Source organism: Tenrec ecaudatus, chromosome 8 (assembly GCF_050624435.1).
Source record: "Tenrec ecaudatus isolate mTenEca1 chromosome 8, mTenEca1.hap1, whole genome shotgun sequence".
Lineage (NCBI taxonomy): Eukaryota > Metazoa > Chordata > Mammalia > Afrosoricida > Tenrecidae > Tenrec > Tenrec ecaudatus.
The window spans coordinates 137,368,406-137,389,861 of record NC_134537.1 but is presented as its reverse complement, the minus strand read 5'-3'; the positions used below and the strand labels follow the sequence as shown (position 1 = coordinate 137,389,861).

The following is a 21,456-nucleotide window of genomic DNA, read 5'->3' as shown; positions in this document are numbered from 1 at the left end:
CTCAACTGCTCTTATGGGTTCAACAATCCGTTACTGTAATGACCATAGATAACTCACACACCATGCTCTGGTTTATGAGATTTAAGAGGGACGCTAGCAGGTTGTAGAATATCAAGGATACATATCATTTCTCATAGGCATGCCTTCCTCTAGTCCTTGATCTCCAGCCACTGGATAGCTTGGTGGCTTTCCCACTTGGGAACATCTTACAAAGTCCTTTTTGTGTTGTTAAATGCTCAATTAGCACCCCACTCAGCAGGCCAGCCTCCGCCTGAAGGTATTGACTGGTCCATGGGCTGCCACAGCTACACCTGCCTGCAGGTCTTGGTGCTGGTCCTCTGCTCTCCCTCCAGGCAGAGGTCTTGGATGCACTCCACCCATGGCTAGTCTTTCTTGCTGGTCATGATGTTCCCGTTTCTGCTTCTGAGATAGTTCACTTCATACCCAGAAGAATGGCAAAATGGATCAACCCTGGAATTGGAGCTGTCTACACTTTATTTGCATGTCCCCATACAGTCATTTGGTAGGATATGCCAAGACTATAGGTAGAAAGCTGTACTAAGTCATTTCACTTCAGCATGTTCACCCATTTTATGGTTCCTATTTGTCTTTTTGTTGTTAACATTTGATATATATTTTGGTTGTTTCATTTTGCTTGCTTCTCTATACTTTCAGTATTTTCTCTTTACTTTTACTTCTTGGGAACTTTTTGACGTGTCTTGGTGTAGATTTCTCTGTTTATCCTTTGGGACCTTTGAACTCCTTGGATTTGGCCTCCTTTAGGTTGAAGACATTTTCTCTCATTTCTTTAAAAACTCTTTCAATCTTCTCTCTCTCTCTCTCTCTCTCTCTCTCTCGTCCTCTGCCTGCTTGAACGGGTTGGTAAGATCTTCTATTGTGTTCCTCATGCTAGTTACTGGCTTTTCCATTGCCAAAGCTCTTTCACATAGCCTCACATAGTTTCTTTTGTCTAATGACCTGGCAGGAACCTACATCTTCCATTTTTGTCATTATTTGGAATGAATGCACATTCATTCTCTTTGTCATATGAATTTGAACAGATCAATTTTTATATGATTTTTCAACTGACACATTTGACTTTTTGTAGGTATTAACAGTTTCAGTTCTTCCTAAGATTTGATGGTTTTGCCCAGAATATTTTCTGCAAAAACCTCTTAGCCTACAGGTTTTGCTTGCAATTTCCTCTCATTTGAGGGTAACTTCTTAGCTTTCCATGGTTTATTTAGGACGTGAAAGTCATGGGTCTTGGTTTGCAATGTTTAACCCCATCCCCCCCACCAACACATCAGAAAACATGTGGTGAATAATCAATTTCACTCTTACTCTGGGGAAAGATCTTAAGATATTCAATCTGCACACTGGAGGGGCAGGGGGTGCAGGCCTCTTCTCACTGTTGCTTCCTGCCCTGCCTTTTGTGGGTGAGCAAGTCTTCAGTCTGAGAACTCACCGCCATAGGGCTGGCCCTCGTTGGGTTTGGGTGGACGGTGTCCTCTGGGTTTGCCCGAGGTGGCTTTCCTACTCTAAGGGCTCTGGCATTCAGAGGATGCATAAACAGACTCACCCCAGTTTCAGGAGAAAGAGGGGCTGATATTCCCCACGAAGACCCTGCATGAGATCTGTCTTGTTCTTTTTTCGAGTCCCAATGGGCCTGTGGTTCCTGAGGAGTGGGCAGACTCCTAATGGGGTATCTTACTCTTGCCTTCACTGTAAGATACTTTCTATAGGAGTTTCTATCAGACCGACATCCAACAGCTACTTGGAGGGGGAGGGATTGTCATGTTCCCAATAAACTGCCAGGGAGGGGAGGTCTACATGGTTACTATCTACATGGTTACTGTCCAGTATTATGTTGGCTAGGGGTGTAGCCTGCACATATCAGCATTAGTCAGTAGTCCTCAGTTATGACTAGGAGGGAAAGAGGCAGACCTGTGTTGATCCCCAGGGAAGTCTTCCTTGTTGCTTTTAGATGACTGATCTATAGGATGCAGAGGCCTTGGGAAACGACTCCACTGCGGACACTTCTGCAGCTGTTTGTAAGACAGCAACCAGCAGCTTTCAGAGGGTGTGCAGCTGCTCCACTGCCCCACGTTTCCACGGGGTTGGTCTTGGTGCTAACAGTACCTTCTTGGTATGTGTTGAGCTGTGAATTCATCCTCCATTCAAGATGCATTTTCCCCCTAGTGTACAGAAGGTTTAGTGAGCTTCACACAGCGTTTCCCAGCCAATCAGAGGTAGGCACAGCAGCCTAGCTCGAAGGAGCAGGCAGGGAACTATATCTGGGCAGTTCAAAAGCTTGAGTCCTGAGGTGCCTAGAGAGGTAGCCTGAGCGCTGAATGTGAGACCAGACTCCGCAGCAGCACGTTCCTGGAGCAATCCCTTGCAGGCTTGCAAGGGGATGGTGCATGGGCGGGGGGGGGGGGGGGGGGGGGCGGACCACACTTCAAAAAGATCACCAAAGAGATCTGCTTTATTTCCTTTAAAGCCTCTGCTGGCTGTGCGGGCACTCAGGATGCCTGCTCTCCAGTGCACATCAGCTTTAGACAACCTCAGGGGTGCCTAGCAACAATGGGAGCAGGCAGACCCCAAAGGGCCTCCCAGCAGGTCTGTCTGTCTGGTTGGTTTGAAAGGCAAGAGCTCTGGAGTCCCCAGGGAGGCAGGTAGAGTGCTGATATGAGAGCACACTAAATACAGGCGGCCTTCTGGAACAGGTCCCTGTAAGTTCTCAGCCAAAAGTGTCCTGTTGGGAAAAGCACTCCAAAGGAAGCTCTGCCTTGTTCATTGCCAGGTGGGAGCTGAAGAGCCTGTCTCTTAGTATGCACACGCAGAAAGTAGGATGGTCAAGGAAGCAGGCTCTCTTTCTGGAGCCAGCAGGGACGGGGACCGTGGAGTCCAGGCCTTCCTACTTTATGCAACTCAATGGACAGGTTGCCTTCCTCTGTCAGTCGGTCCCTGCTGATTTTCTCTGCGCTCCACTTTAGAATCCCTCAACGTTGAATGCCATTTCTTGGTTGTACTTCATGTTGTATTCTTGTGGCGGGGGATGGGGGTGGGAAGGTGGTTATTTACATGCCCATCTTTCAAGAATCCCCTTTACTTACATTTTGAAGACTGCTCAGTCTAGACTGTGGATAAGAGTAGATGCTGGGAGGTGGAAAAGGTGGAAGGAGGGACATGAAATCGTCTATTGCCTGACCATTTGTTCTCCAGAATTAGTCTCTGCACTATGCATTCATTTACATATATGCAAGAAATCAACTTCTGGTTGCCACTAAAAGTCTTTATCTATTATCTCCATTTCCAGGTGCATCCGAATGACACAGCTCTTGCTATGACTACATTTATTACTCATTGATTTTACCTTGTGGTGGCCAGGAGGGAAGGGTGGGGGAATGAGGGGATATCTTGATGATCCAGTGCTATTTTTTTTTGGAGAAATATCCCATCTAGACTGCAGATGCCATTTATGAACCTGGCAGAATTGAGGAACTTATTCTGGAACAGGAATCTGAGTTTCCATGGCCACTGAAGAACATTCTGCACTGTGCACGGTTCGGCTTCATTTGGCCTCTCGCTCTCTGTAGGACAGAGGAGAGATGAGAGATGGCTTCGCCACATCAAAAGCCCACTTCCTGCTCCTTCAGGGTTTCAGGACATGACTGATCTCATGCCTGGTAAAGTACTTTGAGGTGCAGTTACTGAAACGCAGCCACCACCGAGTGAACTAAACCTAGCGACATGAAAGAGCACACAAGTCACTGTGCGCAACCCATTAGTCCGGCTTCCAAAGGCGCATCCTTGGCATGAGGAGGGGAGGATTAATAGCGGAACCTCTTCTGATCCAGGCTGAATGACTGTCTGCAATGTGAGAATGGAGCGAACCGTGCTGCATTATTCGCGCTACGCCCCTTTCTTTGGGATCGAACAGGTGCTCTAGATGATGGTACACGCCCGATATTTCCAGAAGAGAGATGCTTTTGCATAGAAAGATACGAGGTCTCCAATGCTGAAAGCTCCATCTAAACTGGAGCCGCCAGGTGAGACCGTTGGTTCATTCGTCTTACATTTGGGTAAGCTTGACCCACGCCGACAGGAAGGAAAGACGCCCTCCTGCGGGGTGAGGACAAACTGCAGAGTGACTCTCTCCAGTCTGTTCCTGCGAACCTCAGGACTTCTGGACACGAAACTGTTTTCTGAAAACAAAGAGACACAAATGAGACCTGCCTTATAACCTCTTGCTGACGCCTGTGCAAGTAGGAGAAGAAAAGTGTCGCTTCAGCTAAGTACCTGGAGGCAGGTTTCTTGTATGTACTGAGTCCTACCATACCAACCGGCATACCCTTCTGATTTTCAAAATAATTCTAACTTCTCTTAAAAGGCACTAACCATTATAATTGTACATGTAGATGCCCTGTTTGCCTCAGTCTTCTTCCTCAATTGAAGTGAAAGTGATCTGCCGGGTCCACGGGAAAGCAAAGGTTAATGAACAGGTCTGCAATCCATTCTTTATGCTTGGGATTTTGGATAAATTGAGCCATCCTTAAAGAGAGAATATCACTTGGTGTTTTCAAATATGCTTGTAACCATGCTGATTTAGTGGCAAAAAGTAACAAACTACAAAAACCCCCGTGTCTTACAGTGTGAGTCTATAGTTCTGAAGTGTCTCCCCTGAATGTATAGATTTGTGTTTGGTGGGTTCTGGTAACTTAGCCAGGACTCTCTGGATGAATAACATAGGTAATTTTAAAATAAGCATGTAAGTAAGTGTACCATCTGGATGTAAAGTGTCCATGTTTCATGACACCCCCCCTCAAGCTCTTTCTTCCCTAGTGATGTGACCCACACCTCCCATAGAGATGTCAGCTATGACTAGGAGACCAGTCATTTTCTGATGCTTCCAGAAATGAGCTGGGTGGATATGATGGAGACCCTGGATCTTTCCTGGTTTCTAAAGAGTTGGATTGAAATTAGAATGCAACCATGTCATATGGTAAAAATAAAATACAATAACCACAGCAATCATAAAGGTCATAGAAAGCATTGATGGCATAGCTACAAAATCATGGAACCTTTTATTACAAAAATCTCAATCTACGAAATGCTTGTTCCTTACCATCTGCTCCACTTACAGCCTCCACTTTTCGAGGCCCTCCGAGGAGACGAGGGGTACGGTAGCACAGAGGTGGCATGTTGGGGTGAAAACAAGATCAGCATTTCAAAACCACCAGCTGCCCTCTGAAGAAAGATTGGACTTTCTACTCCCAGAAAGAATTGCCACCTCGCAAATCCTCAGGACGTGTTCTACCCGGTCCTATAGGACTGCTGTGAGCTGCAAGTCAGTGTCAACTTGATGGCAATGAGTTTGAGTTTTGGGTTTAAGGAAATGAAGGCAACTCACCTAGTGAGAGAGCCTGTTAGTAGCCACCCACTAATTGCAGAGACGTGTTAGAATACATTTTGATTGGAATAACTTTGCATGCATGAAGCAGAATCTCCATAGAAATACTTTTTAACCTGCCCATGTATAGTAAATAACACACAAAAACTAATGCAAATCCCAAACCTTATTCTTCTGTACCCCAAGTGTTCCTATTGCTCACAATACTTCCACACCAGATGTGTCTTCCCCCGCACCCCCACAAAGATGATTTGTTATTTACCCTCTGAATTTTATATTCGCACTATCACCCTTTAATATTGGCATCTAAGCAAGTATCAAGTCTTGCTTAGTTAAAGCTTTAGAAAAACGGAAGGTACAAATACAAACATAAAAGAGTTTTTCCCCAATAAAATCTTAGCTACGCAATTTGGTATCATTTTCTTATCCTCTTGTCTGCACTGTTATTACCCTCCGATGAGAAGTTGGAATAATAAATGGTTGGTGGTTGCTGTGTGTTTGTACACGAGGTACCCAGTTTATGTCGACATCTTTCTGTTTTCATAGACTTCGATTCTGTGTTCTCCCTCTTTTAAATTATGATTCATTGCTATTTAGGCTAGAACATCAAGGAAATTAAATTTATATATATAAGGTGTTTTTTAAATGGAGGGAATGTGGTGAGGAAAAATTGACTAACTTTCCAATGAATAAATTTAGAGTGTATGGTTGGGTTTGGATTAAAAAATGAAAAGAAAGAGCTATGTGCTAAACATTGGAAACCGGGAAATAGCAGCATTTTCAAATTCTGAAACGTAAAAAGGTAATGTTGTATGCCAGCAGGATTTCTAGAGCCTCTCTCAGAAGGCAAATAACAGATCATCTTTGTGTGTGTGTGTGAGGGTGGGAGCTGCGGGGGAAGACACATCTGGTGTTGCAGTGTTGTGAGCAATAGGAACACCTGGGGATAGATACATTAAACTGGCCCTGTCAATCTACTGGGTTTTGTCTCTTGTTTTCAGTATGGAAATTATGAAGAGAAACTCAGTTGAAAAACCCAGCCCAGATTACATATCACTTTTAATACTGTCCTGATTTATGGAATTACAGTATATTCTATTTGCAAAAGAGAATAGACCCCAACTATGGTCAAAGAGACGACAACACACATTTTATTGGTGAAATAAGAATCATATATCTTCCATAACATAAAAAGTGAGGTTTCTAGAATATCAGATGGCTGCAAAATGTTGCTGAAAATCATCCAATAGTTGCAGCAGGACTGATATGGAGCTGCCAGAGGTTTGGATTGGATTAGGAAGGGACATGGAACCAGGGATATTAATCCTGAGGTCAGGTGGATTTTGGCTGAGAGCAGAGAATAACAGAGAGTTAGCTACTTTGTTTTATTAACTGTTCCTAGGTATTTGATTGTGTGGATTATAGCCAACTATGGATAACTTGTAATGCATAGGAATTCCAGATCACTTCATTGTGCGCGTGCACAGCTTGTCAGGGATCAAGCGGCAACGGTGTGACAGGAACAAAGGAGTCCTGCGTGATTTCAAATCAGGAAAGGTGTATCAGGGTCGTCTCCACTCACCGCATTTATTCAATCTGTATGCTGAGTAAATCATCAGAGAAACTGGTTTACATGAAGAAGAATGTGGCAATGGGACTGGAGGAAGGCTTATTAACAACCTGCGACACACAGATGACACGACCTTGCTTGCTGCAAGTGAGGAGGATGTGAAGCGCTAGCTGCTGACGATGAAGGAGTGCAGCCTTCAGCATGGATTACAACTCAATGTCATGAAACTAAACTCCCACAATTGGACCAATAGGTCACATCGTGATAAATGGAGGAAAGGTTGAAGTTGTCGAGGATTTAGTTTTTCATGGATCCACAGTCAGTGCTTATGAAGCAGTAGTCAAGAGCTCAAAAGATGAGCTGCATTAGGTAAATCTGCTGCACAAGGTCTCTTTAGACTATTAAAACACAAAGATGTAACTTTGAGGACAGTGGTTATCCCTGACCCAAGCCATGTGCTTTGCCATTGTCTCATATGCATGTAAAAGTTGGCCATTGAATAAAGAAGACTGAAGAAGAATCAGTACATTTGCATTGTGCCGCTGGGGAGTGTTGAAAGGACCACGGGCATGCCGCTAAAAGGATAAACTGATCTGCCGTGGAGCTCTTACAGCTTGAGTGCTCCGAGGCAGACAGAGATACTTCATTTTACAGATTTTGGGTGTGGTGTCAGGAGAGGTCAGACCCTGGAGCAAGACATCAAGTTTGGTAAAGTAGACGGGCAATAAAAAAGAAGACTCTCACTGAGATGGATTGCCACACTAACTGCAACCATGGTTCAGGTGTAGGAACAATTGTAAAGATGGCACAGGGCCAGGCAGTGTTTCCTTCTGTTAAGCATAAGGTTGCAATGGGCCAGACCAATCCAACCGCACTGTCAACAGCAACACCGACAACAAAGTGTATATGAAACTTGACCGCATGTCTGTCTAAGGTCCTCAATGGCTTCCAATTAAACTTAGACTCTCAATAAGAAATTAAATACTTCCATTGTCTGGTTTCAATCTGCATTTTAAATTTTATTTCTTGTTTCCTGAACATGTTATATTTTCCCTTTCTCGTGACTTTTTTCTTATTTCCAATCATGTGAATTTGATATTTTCTTAAATCTTTCAAGATCACTAACAGATGCGCTAGGTTAAGCCATGCTGCAGCTCCGATCTACCTTCAGCACTGACAGCATTCCTCTCAGACTCCTGGAGGTGCTACCAGCTGACATTTCACCACTGTAAGTCAGGGGACAGAAAGCTCCCTGCTGTAGTCACCATTTTGCACCCTGCCTCCCTTCCCACTTTAATAAAAGCTCTGCACACTGATCTCTCAGTTTTCCGCCATAGACTGTGATCCTCTTGAAGAACGTCCTACATCTTAATTTTCTTGTTTTACATATCCAGAACTTTTAGTTACAGTCAATAATATTTATTGAATCAAATAGAATTGAATGAAATAAAGACGTTAACCTCACCTCTATATTGTAAGCAACAAACATAATATAGAATACTGTACCAAATAGTGTCTTCCTAAATAAGTAGTTAATATGAGCTGATCAATATAAAACATATGCTGTACCAGAATCAATGAAAAAAACCATAATGTTCAAAAAAGGCCCAATGGGGTAGGATGACATGATTTTCAATTTTAAAAAAAGCTGATAAATTATCTTACACATCATATTTCCTGTGTCTCACTGGAAGAAGTAAAGCATTTTCCTAAAATGAGAGAGGGGAAATTTTTTAGAAAAGATGGGGAATACACATACTTCCATTTTTATGGTCATGTGTGAGACTAATAATATAAACAGAAAATGCAGTGGTATAACTTATACATATAAAGTCAAAATAAGAATGCCTCAATCTCTTTTCTTCTGTTTATCAAGACAATTAAACAAACTTCCTGTGAAATGAAAATCTTGAAAAAAATTTGTTGAGCTAGTTGTGTAACTTATGGATAATAACCTGCATAAGTCACCCTAAATACTTGCAAGGATGCCAGGGGCTTGGTTGAGAGCAAATGTTTTGAGAATGATGAGGCAACAAATGTACAAATGTGCTTTACACAATTGATGTAAGCATGGATTGTGATAGGAGTTGTATGAGCCCCTAATAAAATGATTTTAAGAAATACATTATATCCATACTGATTAAAATGTGTTTTAAAATTTAAAAAGAAAATACACTGAACAATGTAAGTGTATCAAAAACTCTGCATTTCATTTCAATAATAGCTACCAGCTGACCACGTATGTTTTCGTACTGCTTTTTCAAGCACAGCCAAATATTGGCTAGCAAGTGCCGCATTGTAAACTGTGTTTTCAGTGAGCAAATGTAACTGGATCGTCAGTAGGAGTGTGCTGCTGAGCAGGGGGAATGCAGTGTGGAACATCAACAGGTGAACTTGCGTCTTGCTTTTCAGGATGTGACGGATCATAGCCCTCCATTACAAGGCATCCTGCATCTTTCAGCCTGCATATCCTCCCTTTTCCCGGCTACAGCCTTAAGTCAAAGCCCTGACCATCCAGAAGAGTGGCTTTATGAGTGTGATTATAGAATATTGTTTTCCATCTAAGTGTTTCTTAAAATCTTTTCCCAGATGTATTTTTTCCTTTCTATTTGTAATGTCATCTTTCGGGGGGCGGGGGGCCATTGGAAAAAACTAGAGTTTTTTTTAATGGTTGTTCAATTGTCAACCTGTGCATCCCTTATCAAATTTTTAATGTGTAATAGGCACTTTTTTATTGTTATTAGATACTACTTGTATGACTCTATTCACATTTTCATCATATAAAAATAATGCAAAGTTATGTATAAAATTGCTTACCTTCTTTCTGGTTAGCACTTTTGTTCTTAGGGAAGTTGTACCATAGGTATATTATTATTATTATTATTAAAAATAGAAAAAATTAGGATCATAGGGAGGACTTGAAGATAAACAAGTGGCCATCTAGGTGAGAAGCAACAAAGCCCACATGGAAGAAGCAAACCAGCCTGTGTAATCACGAGATGTCGATGGTATCAGGTATCAGGCATTAAAGACCCAAAACAATATCATACCCAATGTAAATGGTTGTGAGGGGCATGGAGCGGAGACCCAATGTCCATCTGTAAACAATTGGACACCCCCTCACAGAGGAGTCACAGAGCCAGTCAGGGTGCAGTACAGCACAGATGAAACACACAACTTTCCTCTAGTTCTTTCATGCTTCCTTCCCCCCACTATCCTGACCTCACTTCTACCTTACAAATCAGATTAGAACAAAGCATGCACACTGCTACAGATAAGAGCCTGCAAAACAGGGAATCCAGGATAGATAAACTCCCCCAGGACCAACAATGAAAGTAGATATACCAGGAGGATTAGGGGTGATGGGAGAAAGGGGGAATGGATCACAAGGATCAACTGAGAAAGAACAGAAAAGTGGGTGAGCAGTGACAGAGGACGATGTAAGCCATGAAAATAATAATCTATAACTTATGAAGGGTTTGTGAGGGCAAGCAGGTGGGAGTGGAAGGGAGAAGAAAGGGGGAGCTGATATCAGGGGCTCAAGTAAGAAAGGAATGCTTTGAAAAGAATGATGGCAGCATACGTGCAAATGTGCTTGACACACTGGATGAATGCACGGATTGTGATAAGAGATGTAAGAGACCCCAATAAAAGTATTTAATGAATTCTTTTTTTAATAGAAAAAGTTTAGGACCAAAGGAGGGCGACTGTTGATAATATGGATCCTCTCCCAAGGGAAGGGTCTTAATATCGTGAGTTCTAAGCAATGCATGCCTAAAGTATATCCCCTTTTATTATAGCAACTAGAACATATTTGACATGCATGTAACATATATGTCAACCATGCACTTACACTATCATGCCAAGGAACCACACCAGTTTGTTACCCTACACACTTTGGATTCTAAAGTTTATTATTAATTCTGGGGAGGGCTATAATGACCATCTCTTCTCCCTATTATGTCCCCCGCCCCTTTAACACTCTATTCTCGCATTGTTAGCCAAAGTAATCTTTTAAAATTACTTCTGGCTCAATATATTTCAATGACATCTGTATTAGTTCCTTGTACCAAATTATCATAAACTTTCATCAATAAAATTGCTTAAATCAATGAAATGTATTCTCATAGATTTTGAAATCAGAAACCTCAAATTCAATATGTTGATTAGATTGGTTCACTTTAGAGACTCTGAATAATATTAATGATAATAATAATAATAATAATGCTGACTCTTTTCTTGTTCTGGAAAGCATTGGCTTTCCACTCCTTGAAGTAAGTCAGTCCTGCCTCTGCTTCTGCCTTCACAGGTCCGTCTTTTCTCTACTTTTTCATGCTCTTTTCTCGCACCATGGAGAAAAGCTCAATGGATTCAGGATCCACCGTATTCCAGTATGACCTCATCTCAATATTTTGTTATACCTGCCAAAACACTATTTATACATAAAGACACATCGTGAAGTTGGAAGACATGGATTTTGGGGGTTTCTAGTCAAGTAACTCATACATCCCATTGCTTTCCGTTCAAGTTCACCATGCTTTTCATGACTCAGAAGATCTTCTAATATCTGAAATTGCTTTCATTGCCTACTTTCTGTCCTAACAACTGAACTGCAGACTTCTCTCAGGAAGGATGCTTTGCCATGCCAGGTGCTCAACCCAATCTGAAATATTCTGCACATAAAAATCTCTCTTCCATCTTCAGCCATTTGCTTTCTACTCAGGTTTCAATTCCCAGGTTAAACATCACTCCCTGGCTCTTCTACATGGTCCAGTTGGAAGCTGTCGGTGTTAGGACTTCTAGCAACCCATGTGTGACAGAAGGAAACACTTCCTGATCCCGGGTCATCTCCACAGTCCTTGCCATGTTGGTATCCATTGCTGCAAGCCCTGTTTCGTTCCACGGTGTGAAGTGTCTTTCTGCTTTACAATGACCCTGTGTTTTACAAAGACTATCCTTCTCTGCGGCCTGTCTCTCTTGATAATATGTGCAGAATACATGAGAAGTTCTCACCATCTTTGTTTTTTTCTTTTTTAATAAACAATTGTATTCGGACATAATCTGAATATACAATTCAATAGTTTAGTCGTATCGAGAATTGCACAATTATTACCATTATTCATTTTATAACATTTTCTTTTTTGTGTGTTTTCTGTTATGAGCTCCATTTCCCCAATGTTCCCAGTCATACCCCTAAAGAACCTGTCTCTATAGATTCACCCATTTTGAATTCCATAATAGAAAACATACAAAACAGAGTCAAAGCTAACAACAATAATACATAAAATAGAGGAAAGGCCAAATTTGGAAAGAAAACAACATTTGAAAGGAGGTCAAAGTGTGAGGTTTTTGATCAGTACTCTAGTTACGCCTGTCATCATTCCCTTTCCAGTGCCTTCTGTCTGATAGCACGACATTCACATCCCGTCGGTGATCAGAGCGTATTCATAAGAGGGGTGATTCACATGTATTTTCCCTTCACTTAAAAAAAAAGTTTAACTGTTAGGACTCTTGTTTGGTGGTTGTACCTAGATGCCCTAGAATCAGTCCCGACTCCTGGTGACTGTATGCACGACATAGTAAAACATGGCGCCGTCTCCTGCACAGCTTTCAGCACCACAGAACAGGCAGGCCACCACAGTGCAACGGAGCGACAGGACAGTAGTGAGTCCTCAGAGAGGTGGCTCGGCCATGGCTCACTCACGCCTCCGATTGTGAGGACCCCACAGGTCCCAAAGAAAGCATTTCCAAACCGTGGCTCTAGTAGCTCCACACTGAACTATTTGCTTTGCGCCCTTACTACCTCTGCGGACACCAGTTAAACTCTGTGTCAGCCAAGTCGATGACCTGGAGCCCCAGACTCAGCAGCTCATTCCTTCCACGGAAATTCAACTAATTTACTGAGCTGAAAGGGGAACGGAAGTATCTTAACCTGAAAGGATAATATCAAGAAGATCAATTTCTGTTTTAGAGTTTAGAGGTCATTCTCAAAGCATTTGTAAAGAATGTTTTTTTTTGTTCTCATTGTCCCAAGCACTCCCCACTCTTCCACGTCTGTAAAGTTTTGCTTTGCAAACTACGCTGGTCGTTCAGACATTTCTCAGTATAATTATTTGACTATTGTGTTTGCTCATTATTACGGATTGAACCAGCTCCAGGTACCATTCCTAGTGAAACCGAGCCCGCCAAACCAGCTGAAAGCGAGCATTTATTTCATACACTTCATTTGAGGCTCTTATTAATGCTGACATCTGTTCAAGTCTTAATTACCACATTACCACAACTGGTCCCTTGTCACATTTGCCCAAATTCACTGTAGCTGAAACACAAAAGTGAAAAATACAATTCCAAGTAGTAATTAGATGCTTACAAATGAGACGCATATAAAGAATAATTTGCTGCATATTGGCTACATGCTATTTAGTTCTGGATTTGATTTTTGCCTCTTGACAACAACAACAAAAAACTTTAAAACAAGATAAATATTGATTTCAAAATTCCAAGCAACATTTCAAACTTTATATGTAAAACTAAAAACATTAACTTAGTATTCAATTATGTGAAATATTTTAAATCTGTTTATGTAAAGTAATAAAGTATTTTATTTGTTAGAAATGCTAGAGATAATTAACTTGATTCTTGTAATAACCTAAGTGATACATGAAAAGTGTAAGTATATTTTAGTGTATGTATACATTTTGCAATAGTTAACATTTATTAGGATAACAACATAATTCTATAATATATATTGTGTGTAACGGTGACTTTCCCAAAGATACTTCTTGCAATGAAACTTTAAAAATCGCCATTGATAACATAATATTGAAAATTTGGAAGTATTTACTTTATTTTTAAATTTCGAAACTGCACAGAGTCATTACCACTATTGACATCTTTCTCGAGAATAGATCCACTGGTTGGTAGTCAATGGGAATGGAGCGCTGAGTTGGGTATGTGGGCGCCTCAGAGTCTGCCAACAATAGCCTATGGCAGAAATAACAACGGGTAGTAACTCTGTGCTAAATATTATGCTTGCATTGTCCTACTCTCTCAATATTCCTAGATAGTATATATTTCTATGATTCCCTTGGTAGGATGCTACTTAGTAAATGATGTTCTAGAAGTCATAGTACTGTAGGCAGAGTGGAGCTGGAGGATAGCAGCCAGGAATACTGCCTTCATCCTCTGCCCTCAGCATGACGTTCCACTAGAATTAGCTAATGGTTCCTAAATAATTAATGTGTGGCTACCATATGCTCACATCTGAACCATTGATAAGTGACCTACCAAAAGAAGAGTTGATGCTCTTTCTTGTGGGAGAGAGAAGGCCATACATATTCAAATTTATTACACTGTATTTTCTATATTACAGAATATAAGAAAATATGAGAGATTTTAGTGCAAAATACATTTAGAAAAATTGGCTGAACCAGGGTTACATTACATTTCGTTGAGTTAGAATTTTATAAAGCATACTAGTTGACAAAAGAAAGGCATTCTGGGTAAACAACAACAACAAAAGGCATCCTGGCAGGTGCTTGCCTTGAGAATAAGGACCAGTGATTAAAAAAATCAATGACGGAAGAATTTGTTTAAACATAGAAAAGCCAACGATGGAAAACAAGAATCACTTAATATACATATGATGATGCCTTTGGTGTTTTGGTGAAAATAATTCAAATTTACCCCCAAAACGTAATACTTTCAAGTCTGATGAAAATAAATACATTTTCATTTGACTTAATAATACTTACTTGGAGCATGGGCAAACAGCATATTTTTAACAAACACCTGTAAAATGGATAACATAAATTGTTAGAACAAAGGACAAAAGTATTAGTAGAAAATGAGTATATTTTGAGAATCTTGTTTTGACAAAGTATGTGAAATAAATAAAATATAAAAGAAGAACTATAATGGTGCTTATGTAACTATCTAGAACTCACTGATTCATGTAGAAAACAGTAGTTTGGTTTTTCCCAGAGGGTGAAGGTGGGTGGGAACGCGGTATCATTGCTTCCTGGCACCGAGTTTCCGCAGGAGCTGATGAAACATTTGGAAACAGATATTGAGGATGGGTGTGCACCCTCCTGAATGTGATTGATGCCGTGAAATCATGTACTTCTATTTTTGAAAGCATTTACCATGTACATATTGTATTATGGTAATATTATATTTAATACAGTGGAAACAAGAGGTTACTTGCCATTTAAAGAACTCCAGCGGAGTGCTGAATGGCTGAGTCTCTTGCAGCTCAACTCCAAGACCTGGCTTGATTATTCAAGACTGAATCATTCTGTAGCCTGACATTGTTCAACAGGCGTCGAGCAGAAAAGGTATCTTGCAAGTCACCCGTCTGCAGTGCTTGCCAAGTACAAGAAAGAGTTGTGCCTCCACAAGGCCTGACGGTAGTGGATGACCTGCATCTCCTGGAGATTTCATAGACGCTTACTGAGCCTCTGCCGCAGATGGAATGGCAATGGAGTTTCATCCAAACTCCAGGATAGTTCATTAAAATAGTTTCTAAATCTCAGATCACCAGAAAATGTAAAAATCTCTGTAATTTGAAATTCCAGTTTAAATTACCAACACAATTAGTATAATAATTATGAGTTTTATGACCATTTTCACATTGAAAAAAAAGACATAAAACCCAAAGCATTTTCTAGATACTGCACATTACAAAGAAGTGAGCAGTTTATTGATACTGGATTATATACACTGGGATCAAGTCTGTTCATTGAAATTTTGAAATAATCTACGTCTTCAAATATATCAAAATTTTGGAAGATGCTGTGGTATAATGCATAATGTTACAGATTTTGAGTTAAATATCAAAGTTTTGCTCCATCAATTCGTAGTTTTTGACTAAGCCACTTGGCTGTTTTAGGGTTTTTTTTACCCAGATTTTATCAGCTGTGAAATGGGGATAAATATAAATTCCTCACTTGGTTTATATTTAATTCAATGACATAGTCCCAGACTTGTATGCAGAGCAATGTAGTTGGGCCACCCACAATGAAAGTTTTGATTTATTACCATCAGCATAATTATTTTAAAAGCAGATAACTTTCACTGTTTTCCCTTTTGTTATATTCAATGCTTTAGGGATTCATAGTTTCTTAGATCTTTGTTTTATACCTTGGCACTTCCAAAACACATAGTAATGACAGACAAAATATAACAATAGAGCAAACATGCAAAAATAATATTTATGAGACTTTTAAGAAACAAAAGAAACAGAAGATAACTGAACAATGATCATTAGAGTCTCATTGAACTGTGGATGAGCCTTGGTGGGTACCAGTAACATGGTGGGTTGTTGTCATAAGGTTAGCACTGGAACAACAGCAGCCACTCTGCGGAGAAAGGTTTGTACTCCAGTGAAGTGTAAGTCCTGCAGTCTCATACACATAGAGGAGCAGTCCGAGCCTGCTCTATGGGGTTGCTGTGAGTCAGAATCAACTGGACGGCAGTGAATTTTTGAGAATTTGGAGTTGTGGGATTCCTGGTGGTGCTGTGGCTTCTAATTGCAAGGTTAGTGGTTCAAATTTGACCACGTGGTCCTCCAAACACAAATGAGCTTGTCTGCACCTGGAGTGATTTGTAGTTGCTACAATTTTAAATTGGAATCTACTTGACCAATCCTGATATTTAGAGATTTTTTTTCCCTTGCACCTATCGTGGCTACTAACATCTTGGCTAATTAAGGCAAAATTTTAGTTTATGAGGGTCTAAAAATGATGGCACAAATTTTTTTACAGCATTTGTAATATCCCGTGTCTTTTACAGAAATACTCATTTCAGGTCATTTGGACAGACTTGGGCCACTCCAGAACCTATGTCTGTCAAGTCAACTCCAGCTCACAGTGATCCTGTGGGACAAGCTGACTGATGGATTCAAACTCTTCCCCCTGTGGCTAGCAGCCAAGCACTTACTCAAAAAGCCAGCAAGACTTCTTTATTATTATTATTATTATTATTAATAATAATACATATATCATTCCAAGATTCAACCACGTCCAGCAGAATTGTACATTTGCTACCAATCAGTTTTCAAACATTTTTAAAAACATTTTATTAGTGGAAAACATTATTTTTTTACATGGGCTCATTTACTTCCTCTCCCCTTGTGGACTGAGTTGACATCTCACTTAGATGGCTGCTCTGTGGAAACAAACCTGTAAGACCCCAGACACTATTTTATCTATTAGCTGGGCACCATCTAATTTCACCACACAACTTGCTTTTTAACAGACGATTAATCTCCAGTAAATTAAAGATAATTGATAAAGGCTTCAAATGTGCCTTTCAAGTTGGTGACAACAAAATGAATAGATATTTCTACAAAGAAGATAAATGTACATAGATGACTATAAGCACATGGACTGATGTCCAATGTCATTATTAATTAGGTAAATGCAAATCGAAACCACAATGGGATTCACACCCATTAATAGGAAAACAGAGGAGGAAAACAAGTCTTGAAGCAACTGTTAAAAAATCAGAATCTTTAGCCACTGCTGGTGGGAATATGAAGTAGGGCAGGCAGTGTCGAAAGCAGTTTCATCAATTCCTCCAAAACTTGAGCGTTAAATTACTCTCTGGGCCAATAATTTCATGGCTAGGTTTATATCTCAAAGGTTGCAAACAGGGCCTTCAAACAGAGCAATATCCTCACAAGAGTCAAAAGGTGGAAAGGATCCAAATGCTTATCAGGAAACAAAAAACTTATCATCATCGCTTCTATGATGCTTCCTAGCTTCCCTGTGAGGCAGGGGAGAACTGACTTTGTAAGTTTCCAAGATCAAAACTCATGTCAGGAGTAGAAAGCCCCATCTTTCTTCCCAGAGAGGCTGCTGACCTTTCAAACCACAGCCCCAAACATAAGCAACACCACTAGGACTCCTCCCATCATCAGAGATATGGATTTTAAAAAGTGGCATATTCTTCACCTATAGAGATAAATGATATTCTGGTATAAGATAAAATAGGAGTCAGTCCTGAAATCATCATATAAAATCAAATAAATCAGGCACAGAGGGACAAATATATGATGTAAGCTATATGAAATAGTAGAGCCCAGATGGGGCAGTGGTTAAGTTCTTGGCAAACGCAAACTCACAGCCATCACGACACTGCGGACTCATAGTGACCCTATTGGAGAGGGTAGAACAGCCCGGAACATTCTGGAAGCCGTAACTGTTAGTGGGAATATAAAGCCCCTTCTTTCCTGCATGGATCAGCTGGTGATTTTAAAGTGCCAACCTTGTGGAGCGCTGGCCAGCACATAATCACTATGTTACAATGGCTCCTAAGTTCTTGGCCAAGACCTGAGAGGTCAAAAGATCCAATATACCAGGTGCTCCACAGGAGAAAGATCTCACAGTTTGCATTTCTGGAGATTTAGCCAAAAGCCAAACTCAGTGCTATCTAGTGAAGCCATCTCCTACTGACTCTGTAGAACAGCTTAGAACTGCCCCTCGGGGTTCCCCAGATTGTACTGGAGTAGAAAACCCTTCCTCCACAGAGCAGTTGGTGGTGTTGAAGCGTTGACCTTGGGGTGTCGAAAAGACTTTGGAAAAATAGTTGGGATGGTAGTCCAGCTGGGTGACTGTAATTAATCATCTGAATTGTGCACATAAAAATTCACTAAAATGTCAGTTTTTGTATATCTAATTTGCCACATTTTTTAATTTGTCTTCCAAATTTGTGGGGAAGTCCTACCACAAATGGAAGTCTTTTCCTTATTAATAGACCAATTCTGAATCATAAAGAATATATGATCACAGTTTCGCTTTATAATGATCACATTTTGAATAGCATTCCTTGTTATTTTTTTCCTTTGAAATTCTGTTCCCCTGGGGTTCTCAGGCCTGGTGTATTCTCCCTGGCCAGCAGCTGTTGCCGGCTCTCTGTGTCCTCCCAGTGTCCATCCCACCTGCCTTGGAGCTTCTGCAGAAGGCGCAGATGGTCTGCAGTTGGGGCTCCTTCAAGGGTTTGAAGGCTCCCTGAACTTGTGGTTCTATGCATTGCAGTTACTGTCCTGAAATTCTTAGCATGTTTCCTTTGAATGAGTAGGTTGTGAGCAACGCCTAGGGGCATAGTGGTAAGCGTTTGGCTGCTAACCTCACATTTGTACTTAGATGCTAAATATAAATCCATCTATTATTTCATGAGTGAAAGATTTATTCGTTCGCTTCTACGAAGGTTTTAGCCTTGGGATCCTCAGGGGCAGGAGGCCTCTGACCTGCAGTGTCATGGTGAGTTGGTATTAAATTGACAGCAATAGGTTTGTTCTGTTTCATTTGGGGTTAGGTCTCATAGAGCAATGAAGCTCACAGGACTGGACTTGCAGTCCTACCTCATATGCGATCTTCTTTTCATGAACTCCCTGTCTTCGCAGGGCATGTTCTTGGTTGCCTGTTTGTTCATGGCTCTGACCCAGAAACTATCGTGGCTCACAAGAGTTAATAGAGCTCTTGATTTGAAAAAAAAAATAGTAGGAACATACACAGGCATTCTATTTTAATAGGTATTCAAATGTCATCTTCGATCCCTCAGCAGGAGCCACAGCCGAGAGACAGGAACATGTGTCGGCAGTGTCATTGGATGCACCATGGCCAGTCCTAGCCCATCTTCTCACCACAATGGCTCATTCTTGTCCACTCCAATGCAGGCAACAAGCGTGTCCCCAAAGGGGACTTGCAGAGCCTTGGGGGTCCTCTGTCCTTGGGCGGGGTAACAGAACAATGGGAAGAGGGGACTTGTGAGATCTCCACTCCTGAATTGTGCATTGGGCCATTAATGAAATAATCAGCCCATCTACACAGGGTGTAACAGTCCCGCAGGACAGGAAATGACTGAGGGATTCACTCTCAAATACCCGACCTTCTCCACTGTTGGGAAAGAACACTCTGAAGAAGGATTTTTATACCACTTCTCATCTTTATTCCATGGTTGATGCTCACTGGGGAGTGGCATACCGGTAAACATTGCAATGGGTTTAATTTTTACAAAAATTTTCCCCCCAAATTTAATCATAATGACTTTTTTACTTTCAGTCAGCTTTCCCTCACTGCCACATTTTAAAGATGATCATTCATACTGCATTTACAAGTTATCTGGTTTTTGACACAAAAAGCATACTATGTATTAGAATTCGAGTGCCTTTGATTTTTAAAATATGCTCTACAATGTAATAAAAAAATCACCACCATTGAGTCAACGCTGCCTCATGGCAACCCTCTCAGACAGGATAGAACTTCCCCTGGGTGTTTCTGAGACTGTAGCTCCTCACAGTGGTAGAAGGCCCTTGTCGTTTTCCCTGTAGGGGACCGTGGCTTGTCACGGCTTGACCTTGCAATCAGCAGTCCAGTTTGTAACCACTTTGCCACCGGGCTCCCTATCATGTGGCAGGGCCGGCCCCAGTGGCTGCAACAGTGGGCTCAGCCCGGAGAACAATGGTGAGGATGGAACCAGACCGAGCAGTATTCTGTGCTGCTGGTCACGGGGCAGCTGTGAGTTTGAACCAGCTCGACAGCCCCAGACAGCAACGGTCCTACCCTGGATTGCAGAGAAAACTCTCCAATCAGAGGCTATGTCCACAGACAGAGAGTGCGGACATATCACCTCAACTAAGGAACCAGGTGTACAAGGCCATCTTAATGGACTGCATCTCAAACTTAAAAATGTGCTGAAACTTTTTTGAACACATTTTGCCACATAGTATTCTAAAATAAGTTATTTATGTTGAGGAAAGACATTAAGTAGAAAAAGAGTATAACTATATATGTATATTTATATTTAATTTTTAAGGCTAAGTTTTTGTTTGTTTTTGTTTTAATCATTTTATTAGGGGATCATACAACTTTTATCACAATCCATACATACATCAATTGTGTAAAGCATGTCTGTACATTCATTGCCCTCATCATTCTCAAAACATTTGCTCTCCACTTAAGCCCTTGGCGGCAGGTCCTCATTTTTTCCCCTCCCTCCCTGCTCCCCACTCCCTCATGAGTCCTTGATTATTTATAAATTATTATTTTGTCATATCTTGCCCTATCTGATGTCTTCCTTAACCCACTTTTGGTTTTGTTACTCTTGAAGATAATTCTATCATCTATAAACCAACAGTTCTGATTCAAATAAAAAATATGATGAAAATATTTATTCCTGGCCTTCAAATTGTTATAGCAAACATAGTAGCTATAATTACCATTAATATTAAATATAATAGGAATATAGTTATTTATAATGTTATGTGTACAATTTTATAAATTGAGTAGACATATCACTCAAGTTTAATCTTTCTTCAGACAAGGTAACATCAGAATGCTTGATTAATTTTCTAAACTGAAAATTTGACACTTGTAAATAATTTCAAAACTATTCATTCAAAGAGCTCATAAAATTATAATATCATGAGATGTTTAGAAAAATTAATGTTGAACTAATTAAATATGAA

At 40.7% G+C, this 21,456-nt stretch overlaps 1 protein-coding gene across 1 annotated transcript in view; it reads left to right on the top strand.

Annotated features, from left to right (window-relative positions):
• Positions 1–21,456, top strand: part of GALNTL6 (polypeptide N-acetylgalactosaminyltransferase like 6) — a 1,308,188-nt gene that overhangs the window by 121,044 nt on the left and 1,165,688 nt on the right. The window lies entirely within an intron of this gene.